Source organism: Somniosus microcephalus, chromosome 1 (assembly GCF_052327205.1).
Source record: "Somniosus microcephalus isolate GS21.2 chromosome 1, FLI_Smic_1.0, whole genome shotgun sequence".
NCBI lineage: Eukaryota > Metazoa > Chordata > Chondrichthyes > Squaliformes > Somniosidae > Somniosus > Somniosus microcephalus.
This window is the reverse complement of record NC_140987.1, coordinates 90,756,395-90,768,482: the sequence shown is the minus strand read 5'-3', so window position 1 is coordinate 90,768,482 and position 12,088 is coordinate 90,756,395. Positions and strand designations below refer to the sequence as shown.

General features: G+C 45.1%; 1 pseudogene; it reads right to left on the bottom strand.

The window, feature by feature from the left end:
• Positions 1–7,739, bottom strand: part of LOC147124232 (uncharacterized) — an 83,856-nt pseudogene extending 76,117 nt beyond the window's left edge.
• Positions 7,740–12,088: the final 4,349 nt, after the last annotated feature.

Here is a 12,088-nt window from a genome sequence, read left to right as displayed (position 1 = left end):
CTTCTGTAGTTTGTTTTTGTCTCTTCACCTGAGCCGGAGAGGGTCGATGGCCTCTCGTTTCGTCAACGGCCCGGGGTTGGTCGATGATCTCCCGAAGTTTTAACCCCGGGGCGGGATGCTGGCTTTGAACGACCTTCTTGCTGGCGGCTCAAAAGCTGGACCGGCTGCCAATGCTCCAAGGCTGAGCTCGAAAGGCTGAGGCTCACCCCACCGCTCCGAAGAAGCTCCGACTCAACTCCAACTTAACTTCACTGCTCAACTGCCGAATTCCTACCCCAGTCTTCCAATTATACTTTTTCTTCAGAAGCTTCTACTTCCCGCCCAAAATCAGGTTAGTCTTTGTTTAACTTTTGGCAGGCTGGGAGCACAGCGGGGTAGTTATTGTATTTTGAAATATTTTAGATGGCCGGTAAAGGCCCATCTCTGGCCTGGAATGACCTTCATTGTTTTTAATGTCCTGCTGATCTTGTTATCTAGTCCTTGGTGCTGTTCTCATGAATATGAAATTGTCCCCTTTTGTCTGGGTCAACATTTAGATGGCCTCTGTCTCCAGGCCGATCTTGACTGGATCTGCATCCAATCCATATGCATAGGTGGGTGCCTGGTTTCGTTCTCTCAGAAACGGCTTCCAGAACTTACTGTGGGTTGAATCCACAAAGCCGTCTGAGGATTCGCAGGAACCATTTTAAAATGTCCCAATAAGCCGGTCACGTGGTATGGTGGCCATTTTGTACGCCCCTTTTTCTGGGCTTCTTTTAAAATAGTCTTTAAAATCATGGCCTCTTCTGCCATTCGACCCTTTATAATATAAAGTTCAATTTTGCGAATCCTACACAGGGGTGGGGTGGGGAAGGAAACCCGGAAATCCCAGATCATGGAGGTTCTGCCGAATTAATGGCAGGACTTCATTACCATGTTTTAATTCTGATTCCCGTCAGTAGAATCCGAGTGTGATTGAAGGTGAAGGTTATTTGTTGGGACAAATCTCTGAGGCATTGGATTAGAATGAGTGAGTAATTTGGGGAGATTGATTTACAGAGAAATATACAAGAGCATTTTTGGGTTCTGGAGGAAATGCCCGCTCTAGAGGTAGTGAAATTAGTCCCACTGCATGAGTGGGAATTTGCTGACAAGCTGTTGGACGGACATTGTCTGCACTTCGCTAAGGAGTTGGCCTAGTCTGATGATGTCCCAATCTTGGTAAACATTTCAGAGAGCACGCAATTGCATCAGATTAAGGAGGCTGATTATAGTAATCTGGGATGTTATGATTAAGGTTATCCACCAGGTGGTGCTGTAGCCAGTGCTGCTACTAAGGTCAGAGGTTTGCTTCCTGTTAAAGTCAGAGGTTTGCTTCCTGTCAAGTTCAGCAAAGGTGGAATGCCAGGATGCAGGCATGATGTTTGTTACTCTGTTTAATAAAATACTCGTACTAGTTCCGAGATATCGCCTCTTCGAGTTCTTGTTCCACTACATGGATTTATCACATTTGGCGATGAGGTAAAAAAGACCCTGGATAAAGAAGAGAAGTCTGCCAGGACTTTTAAACAACAAAATCACAAGCTGAAGTTAGCTACCAGTTGGAAGAGAGCATGGCTGCCATGGTAGGAATGGTTTCCACTTTTGATAGTCAAGCAAAAACCTGGGAGGAATACTGTGAAGTGTTGGGTTATTTTTTCGAAAAAAATGAAATAAATGATGCCGGAAAAAGGAAAGCCATTCTGCTTAGTTCAGTGGGAAGCCAGACCTACAGTTTGATGAGGAATCTGCTCAGTCCTGAAAAGCCTGGAGACAAATCATTTGTTGAATTAGTGGCTTTGCTAAAAGAACATTTCAACCCTAAGCCTAGTGAGATTGTACAGCGGTTCAAGTTTAATTCAAGGAACAGGAAAGAGGAAGAGAGCATAATAGACTATGTAGCAGTGTTGCATAAATTAGCACAAGATTGCAATTATGGGAACAACCTGAAGGAAATGCTGCAAGATAGGCTAGTTTGCGGAATTATGGATGACTGAATGCAGCACAGATTATTATCCGAGACTGGGCTTACTTATGAAAAAGCATTGGAACTTGCTCAAGCCATAGAGACAGTGAACCGAGATATAAAAGAAATATAGGGTTCAGACAGGGCTAATGCTATGCAAGTTGCAGGTCAGGTTGTTGTGCACAAGTTGAACATGCATCAGAAACCACAACGTGAGCATGTGAAGGCATGTTATAGATGCAAGGGCGATCTCCTGGCGAGTGAATGCCGGTTTCTGGAGGAAAAGTGCTACAAGTGTGGGAAACAAGGACACATAAAACGAGCTTACAGGGCGAAATCACCTGTGGAGGAATCCAAACCAAAAGGAGGAGGACAGCAAAACCAAGGGAGAGAAGTGAAAAAACATGGAGCACACCACATCAGCGGGGAAGCTGAGGAAGAAGAGGACATGTTCATAATGTATAGCAAGTTAGAGAACATTTCAAAAGTGGCTCCTATCACATTGCAACTGACAATAAATGACTCTAAGGTGAACTTTGAAGTGGATACAGGGTGCGGCATGACCATAATGAACAAGGCAGAGCACTCAAAATTGTGGAACCGTGCAAAAGTCCCAGAGTTAAAGCCTTGCTCCCTGCATCTTAAAACATATACAGGTGAACGAGTAGCGACATTATGTACAGCTAAGGTAACTGTGCAACACAGGGACACAGTGGAACAGCTACCTGTATTTATAGTACCGGGTACCGGACCAAACCTGTTAGGTCAGGGCTGGATAAAATAACTTAAATTAGACTGGGGAGCAGTAAATCAAATAGATGCGGGCAAACAGTTGACTTTGCAAGAAGTGTTGAGCGAACACGAGAATGTGTTCAAGTAGGAACTTGACACATTTAATGGCCCCCCAGCTAAGATTTATGTAGACAAGTAGGCACCGCCAAGGTTTTTTAAACAACGACCTGTGCCTTATGCCATGAAGCCAAAGGTAGAGGCTGAGCTTGACCGTCTATTGAGAGAGAACATACTGGAGCCAGTGAAATGTTCAGAATGGGCAGCTCCCATAGTACCTGTTTTGAAACCAGACAATTCGGTAAGACTCTGTGGAGATTATAAATTGACAGTCAATCGGGTGTCCAAACTAGAGCAGTATCCAATTCCCAAAACAGAGGATCTCTTTGCAAACCTGGCTGGAGGAAAGAAATTCACAAAGTTGGATATGAGTCATGCCTACTTGCAGATTACACTGGATGATGAATCAAAGAAGTATCTCAACATAAATACATGCAAGGGCTTGTTTACATATAACCGCTTACCGTTTGGTGTCTCATCTAGTCCAGCTATCTTCCAGAGGACAATTGAAGGTGTACTGCAAGGGATTCCACATGCTTCCATTTATCTGGATGACATTCTGGTGACGGGAAGAACCGACCAGGAGCATCTGAGCACTCTGAGAGAGGTACTACAGAGATTGGAGAGGGCAGGGTTCCGGCTCAAGAGGAGTAAGTGCACTTTCCTGGGGAATGAGGCAGTGTTCCTGGGACACAGAGTGGACGCCACTGGGCTCCATCCACTCAAGGAGAAGGTACAAGCAGTGCAGGACGCCCCTACTCCTACAAATGTGGCTGAGTTAAAAGCTTACCTGGGACTGCTGAACTATTATAACAGGTTTTTACCAAACTTGTCAACTGTGTTAGCACCTCTTCACAAACTACTGTGCAAGGAAACACAGTGGCAGTGGGGAGAGGAGCAGGGGGTTTCATTTGAACAGTCCAAGAAACTGATGCTGTTGTCGAATGTGCTGGTTCACTACAATGCAGAGAAAGACATCATTCTCTCTTGTGAGGCTTCACCTTACGGGGTGGGGGCAGTTCCTTCACACTGCATGGAAGATGGAACTGAAAGACCAATAGGGTTTATGTCTCGAACTCTAACACCAGCGGAAAAAAACTATTCCCAGTTAGACAAAGAGGGGTTGGCAGTAATGTTTGGGTTACAGAGGTTCCACAAGTACATATATGGCAGGAAGTTCACCATATGCACCAATCATAAACCTCCTCTCTCTTTTCAATAAAATGAAAGCAGTTCCACAGATGGTGTCACCCCGGATCCAGAGGTGGGCATTGACGTTGAGGGCATATGAGTATGTCATCGTCTACAAGGCGGGCAAATACCATGGGAACGCAGATGCCTTGAGCCATCTTCCACTGCCAGGTACACCTATCCGTGCAGCTCCAGAGGACAGAGTTTTGATGTTGGAGGACACTGACACGGCACTTGTGACTGCAGAGCAAGTAAGAACATGGACAGGTAAAGATCCAGTACCGTCTAGAGTTCAAGAATATGTGGTGAGGGGATGGCCACAGAATCCAGAAGGGGCTGACTTCACACCCTACAGTGTCAGGAAAAGAGAGCTGAGTGTGCAGGATGGTTGCGTGTTGTGGGGAGCACGAGTGATTATTCCACAGCCAGCACGGCAGTCTATCCTAGAGCAACTACATCAGTGTCATCCTGGGGTGTCGCGTATGAAAGCCTTGGCTAGGAGCTACTTGTGGTGGCCAAAGCTAGATGAGGAGATAGAGAATCTATTCAAGACATGCAGCGCTTGTCAGGAACACCGGAAGGCACCAGCAGCGGCTCCTCTCCACCCCTGGGAGTGGCCGGACAAACCATGGAGAAGATTGCACTTAGATTATGCGGGTCCATTCATGGGGAAGATGTTCCTCATAATCATTGATGCACATTCCAAATGGATGGATGTTTATCCTGTAAATTCTGCTTCCGCCACTACTACTATAGACTGCCTGCGTCGGAGCTTCAGTAATCAAGACCTACCGGAGATCGTGGTGAGTGACAATGCCACTTGTTTAGTGAGTACAGAGACAAAAGAGTTCTTGAGAAAAAATGGCATAGTGCAGGTGACCTCGGCTCCATATCATCCGTCCTCAAATGGACTTGTGGAGAGAGCCGTACAAACATTTAAGGAGATGATGAAAAAAAAGTGCAGAAGGGAATTTAGCAGCCAAAGTGTCACGGGTTCTGTTCAGCTACAGAATAACACCTCAATCCACCACAGGACTCTCTCCTGCTGAGATGTTATTAGGTCATAGACTACGCTCCACTCTTGACCTTGTCCACCCAGACCTAAAAAGGAAAATGGAAAACAGACAAAACAAACAAAAAGAGAACCATGACAAAAGAACAAAGAGCCGAAGTTTTGGAGAAGGGGATGCGGTCCTTACCAGGAATTTCAGTTATGGACCAAAGTGGATTCCTGGCTTCATAGACTCAATGACCGGTCCAGTATCATACAAGGTCATGTTGGGAGATGGTAGGGTAGTATGCAGACATGTAGATCATATACTTCCCAGACAAGGGGAAATTGAAATGAAGGTTCCAGATGCAATGACTGAAGACAGGGTTGCCCCCAGTTATCCAAGTGCATCTGTGGTGCCACCCCCAGGGACAGAGACAATTCCACAGGAACCTATTCATCAAGAGGAAACCATCGTTGCAGAGTCAGATACTCTGAGCACTGCTCAGGAGCAGCTGGTGGCTTCACCACAAACAAGCAGGGATTTTACTCTTAGACGTTCACAAAGGACTCGCAAGCCACCAGAGAGATTGATACTGAACTGTTAGATTCGTCAAGTATGGAACATGATGAATGGAGACTCCTTATGTGACCCTCAGGAATGGTTGTCTGTTAAGAAATTCATACTGAAATCTTAAGGGGGGAGGGATATAGTAATCTGGGATGTTATGATTAAGGTTATCCACCAGGTGGTGCTGTAGCCAATGCTGCTGCTAAGGTCAGAGGTTTGCTTCCTGTTAAGGTCAGAGGTTTGCTTCCTGTCAAGGTCAGCAAAGGTGGAATGCCAGGATGCAGGCATGATGTTTGTTACTCTGTTTAATAAAATACTCGTACTAGTTCCAAGATATTGCCTCTTCGCGTTCTTGTTCCACTACATGGATTTATCACACTGATAGTGCTAAAAGCTAATAGTGCCAGGACCACCATGGTGTTTATCTGTTTGATGTATGATTTTCTGGGGGTTTTATGAAGGGTGGGTTCTATAGCAAGGTTGCCAATTTCCATTTCTTAGCAGCACAGGCATTCTGGGGAGCCAAGGCTCCAGGCTATGAACCACTGAAAGTGTGATGTCCAGTAGTAATCGGGGAGGGAGGGAGGGAAAGAAAGATCGGGGATTGGTGGGGGCGGGCGGATGTCGGAGCCTGGCAATCGGGAGGGAGGAAAAGATCAGGGGTTGGTGGGGGAGGTGGGCGGGTTGTGGGTAAGGTGGTTTGAGCTCTAGGGTTGAAGGGTGGAGGTCAGTTGATGGTAGCAGTAAGGAGAGGCCGTGACCGGCAGAAGGTTTGTTTGTGGTGTTGGAGGAAGCACTCCTGCTCCTCCTGGCCCACAAGCAGTGCTCTAAAAAGCACTTACCTTCTGCAGCTGGCTGCTTCCATCTCCATTTTGCTGCTGGGTTTCCAGAGCCCTGGAAAACCCAACCAAGAACCATATATTTAAATCAGGCTCCCATTTGCACTGCAGGAGCCTGATTTAAATATTATATTGAAGTGTCCCGCCTCTCCAAGATGGGTCACAAGCGCGGCACACAACCCGCCACCATAAAATTGGCAGCAGGATCGTAAGCAGTGAGTTGGCGACACATTTCACGCTTTAAAATTTTTAACCCCCTCCCCCCCACAACACGACCCCATTGAGTTAGCTGCTTGTTTACTCAGACAAATATTTCCTCCATGTTCTGATCTGAAAAAAGTAGGCAAAATCCATCCAAAATAATTCTGCAGGTACAATCAAGAAACTGTAATCTAAAATTCTAAAAAAAAAGCTTGTGTCCCTTCCATATATACCTCACCCATGCAACTTGCCTTTATCACCTGATCAGAATGGGCAGCAGTAGCATTGCAATGCACTTTCGCCCCAAAGAAAAGACAGTTGGCCGGAGACCTAAAGCCCCTCATTAACATGCAGGAGATATACTGAGTTAAAGTACTGCTCAGAATGAGTGGGAGGAAATTGTGTGGGCAAACAGTCTCATTAGAAGATTAAAATGGAGGCATTTCCAGTAAGGACTGGCTGCTTAATTTCCCAAACCTCACACATCCAGGCTTTGCCAATAGTACTGATAGGTCAAAATTTCCTATTTTTTTCTCCACTCTTTCATTCTCGGTTAGTGTTTCATAACATAGTGCATAGAATTTCAAATATGCTGCAGGTCAATGAACAGCCGCAGTAAACTGACACAACACTACTGAAAAGGAAACAAAAAACTGTTCTTTAAAATGTATACAATACATTAAATTAAACACATACATATCCGTTCAGAAACTCGTGGGGCTAGCATTTAGGTGCCTTTGCACCTTTTGTTAGCTCCTCCCGGGGGCTCTAATGGGGCGCAAATGACTTTTCACCTGGGTGCGGTGCCGCTAACAACTCCCGCCAAATTCAGCGTGAGTTTAATGGCGGTGGTAACCGGTAATGCCCCGCTCCGCTGCGCAGACGATGACGATGTCATCACCGTGCGCAGTGACCCATTTTTGCCCTGCCTGCAAAATTGGCCCGCGCCCCCTGAATCTGCACCGGGCGATGACAGCGACCGATTCAGGGGGTGGGAACGGAGCGCCAGGAGGCGCGCAGGGCACTAACTACAGGGGAGGTGGCGGGTGGGGAAAATAAAACTCGTCCGACTTACTTATTGCGGACTGTTGCATCTTTGAACGTGGGGTCCATACCGCGATTTGGCAGCCCGGCACTCCTCGTGATCCAGGTAGGGCCCTGCAGAGTCATGGGCTTGGGCCCTCCCCTTTAATGAGGGGAAGATCCTTTCCATGCGGCAGTGCTACGTGGCCCAGTGCGTAGCGCTGCAGAACGCACCGCCCCAATATTCGGGGTTAGCACTCTAAGAAGGAAGTGGAGAGCTTGAATTAATGCTCCACCTCCCTCTTGGGGCGCTAAACCTGAAGTTAGCGGTCGCCGGCCCTATTTTTCGCCAAGCGCTAAATTTAGCTCCCAGGCGATGCTAGCGACCCAAATGGTCACTAACAAATTTTTCCCCCATTTAATTTAAAATATGCCTGGCTGTTACCCCAAACCTGACATTATAAGATAAAATAACTAAGCACTGATTATACAGTTGCTGCAGTAATAAACACCAATTGGACTAAGAAGCCCATTTTGTAAGGCAAGGTTTCTCATAGAAGGCAGGTTCTTAAATCTTTTTCTTCAATATTCCAAAACAATGTGTTATACAGTGAGCATGAGTGATCGTTTATGATTAGGCTACAAAGTACAGCAGATCAATTAAAACCATTCATCCTAAAATAAGTACATCATTTCATTTCATGCGAACAGAATAAGATTGAGTACAGCAGTGACTAAGCCGCTTCCTCCATTTCCAGCATTTCATAACAGACTTAAACCCTGTCCTCAGTTGTATCAATTGGGTTCTATTTGAGATTTGTTTCTGAATAAATGTTAAAATGGACTTTGCTACACTATTGCCGAACAAGAGGCTTCATGACATGAAAATATAAGCAGGAAACTGGGGTGGGGTGGTGGTGGGGGAGAGCGGGGAGTGATTAATATACAATTTTCAGGCACCAACTTCATTGCAATATAGCCAGACGCAAACAATGAGCTAGAGCTGGGACTACTGTCAGACCATCACTAGACCGGACTGATGGTGCTATGACCTCAAGTATGTTGCCAGATATTATGTACCCTCTGTGTGTGTGTGTGCAATGACCCTGTGAATGGTCTTCATGTTTACGGTCAACATACAGCATGTCAACCATTTCCCCAATAATGCAGTGTTTATTTATAATAATTCTACACCTTATTACTCCCTACTTTCCCCCACCAGAATTAACCTTGCTCCATTACCTCATCCGCACTATTCTCCTGAGCCAACATGGCAGGATGGTCTAGCTTGCAGAAATCTCCATGGATGATAACATAGAAACATAGACGATAGGAGCAGGAGTCGGCCATTCGGCCCCTCGAGCCTGTTCTGCCATTTAATGAGATCATGGCTGATCATCCAAATTCAGTACCCTGTCCCTGCTTTCTCCCCATATCCCTTGATCCCTTTAGCCTTAAGAAATATATCTAACTCCTTCTTGAATATATTTAATAAGTTGGCCTCAACTGCCTTCTGTGGTAGAGAATTCCACAGTTTCACCACTCTCTGGGTGAAGAAATTCCTCCTCACCTCAGTCCTAAATGGCTTACCCCTTATCCTTAGACTGTGACCCCTGGTTCTGGACTCCCCCGCCATCGGGAATATCCTTCCTGCATCTAGTCTGTCTAGTCCTGTTAGAATTTTATAAGTTTCAATTAGATAAAAGGCCATTCTTGATCCACTAGGGAGCATATTTCAATGTGCCAGGAGGACTCAAGACATTTATTTTCTGCTACTAGCCCCCAATGACCTGACTGTGACTAGTAAAGCTTACACTTTGGGGAAAGCCCAAATCCAAATTTTGTTGAAAGCTTTAGTTCAAAATCCGATATTTGTTGTAGTTAGCTCGCCATCTCCACTATCTACCCCACTCCACACTTTTTCTGCTTATGTGTTCTTACATTCTTGACATCAGAGTAGCTTAAAAATTTTATTGCTTTTCAAAGTGTTTACAATATAGGTGGAATTCAACAGCCGTTATCAGTTGCAGTTACTGACACGATCATATGAGTCACTGGAGTAGTGAGCTATTTCAAGCCTTACCAAAAACTGAGTAGTTGAAGTCTTGCCTTCCCACTCGTGATTGTATATATGATCGAGTTCCATTTAGCTGCAGAAGATGAATAAGCTCCAGCTCTGTGTGACTAGAGTACAGCTCAGTGCTCCTTTGGGTCTCTGTGACTCATGTAGGATGAGCTTCTTTTTGTTTGGCAATGCAAACACCTAATCTGGACCATATTATTAAAAGATTGAAAAGCTGGATCCCCCCTCGACTCCCCAACATTGTGCAAGTACTGAGCTTTACACACAGTATCTAACGTATCCCTGATCCTGGGACCCAGAGATGCACATCATATTTCAACTTAAGTAAAAGCCTAATGTTCTGATAATGAAACACTGGGGTATATTTTCCAGCCAGTGGGATTGGTCCCACTGGTATGATAACTATAAATAGGGGCCAAGAATTAAGTGGGGAATCCCATCTGCTGGCTTTTAAAAATTTTAGCAACATTTTTAATTGCTTATATTTTAAAATTTGGAAATGGGAGTTTCTTTGGATATTCCTCTTTTATTTTATTTTTTGAGAAGGAAGAAGAGTAAAAAAAGGAGGGATGCAAGGCAGGTTCACTTGCACCAGAGGCAGATTATCCAACCCTGCCCATTCTTACCATCATCTGGAGTATTACATTCCATTTGGGCCCCACACCTCAGGAAGGATATATTGACCTTGATGGGATGTAGCACAGATTCACCAGAATGATACCAGGGCTTAGAGGGTTAAATTGTGAGGACAAGTTGCATAAACTTGAGTGTAGAGGATTGAGGGATGATCTGATTATGGTGTTTAAAATAATAAAAGAGGTTCAATAGGATTGTGTTACAAGGTCCTACTGCCTCAAAGCCTCCTTTTCCTTACAAACAGTAATCCTTGAACAATTCAAGTTCCAAACACCTTTTAACACACAAAGCAAGACCACACAGTGTGCCTTTCATTTCTTAAACTTCCAGCCTCCTTCAGGCCTACTTCTTTTGAACCTTCATTTTTATGCTCACCTGGCTGGGGAAGTCTCCTCCCACTCCAGGTGCTCCCACTCCAAGGGCAATTATCTTTATAGGGGAGGTTCTTCAAGGGGCCATATCCTTCCACTGGGATCAGCACCCTCATCAGCCTGCAGCTGACATACCGGCCCTCAATCACCCTGCTACAGTAAATACAGAGAAACCTTTGATGGGGGAATCAAGAACGAAGGGGCATAATCTTAAAATTAAAGCTGGGCCATTTAGGAGGGAAGTCTAGAGTTCTCTGTACCAATAGTCTGTGGATGCTGGGACAATTGGATCTTTGAAGACAGAGCTTGTCGGATTATTGTTAGGTAGCAGTATCAAGGGATATTGAGCTAAGGCAATAAATGGAGTTGAGCTACAGATGAATCATGATCTAATTGAATGGTGGAGCATGCTTAAGGAGCTGAATGGCCAATTCCTGTTCCTATGTTCCTATGTCATGTATGCAGCCTCAGGCACACTTACCTGGGAATGGCTGAGGAAATCTGACTTTGCTGGCTCCACTTCGCCAGGGAGACAGTGACAGTTGTGCCATCTACTCAAAGCTGACCGGCAGAAAACTTCCAATACCGTGACACACTGCCAGTGGAAAGAAAGCCTACTACCACAACCCTGAACTTTTCTTTAATCTCAGGTTCATTCAAAGCTATGGCAGTGTGTACCAGCAGCGTCAGTTAATCTGCAGTGCACAGATGCATCAATCAGATCACTGATGCATTGTTCCCCAGCTTGAACACTTTCCCCATGGAAAACTGATTAAAAAAGCACTATCATTTTTTTCAGTATTGACATCCATTTGCCCATACAGCCCCTAAATATAAAGCCTTTACAAACCAGAAATGGATTCCAGTATATCAATGTGCAGATGGTCAGTGATCAGCAACACAGGGTCGTGCAGGTCAGTTTTCTTTCTCAGGCAGCAGTTATGATGTCTTCATTTTAAAATAATGCTCTGTCCCTGAACTGCTTGAAAGAGAAAGCAGACTGCAAGGAGAGACTAGGCGACCTTCTTCAGCTCTAGCTTATGGCACTATTCAGACAGCATGAACAGGTGCTGAGCAAAGATACAATGAGGTGCATGCAGTCTTCTGGATCATTATCAAACACACAATAGGCATCTTGAAGCAGTACTTCAGGTGCCTGGAGCAATCAAAGGGTTGCTTATAATACAGCCTTACCAGGGTTTCAAAGATTATTGTAGTCTTCTGTATGCTGCACAACTTTGCCTTCCAGATAGGCCTAACAATGGAGCAGTTAGAGGAGCAGGAGGCCAGCCACAGTCAAGGACAGAGCAAGACCCTGACGATTAACCAGAAGAGATCACTGGTGAAAT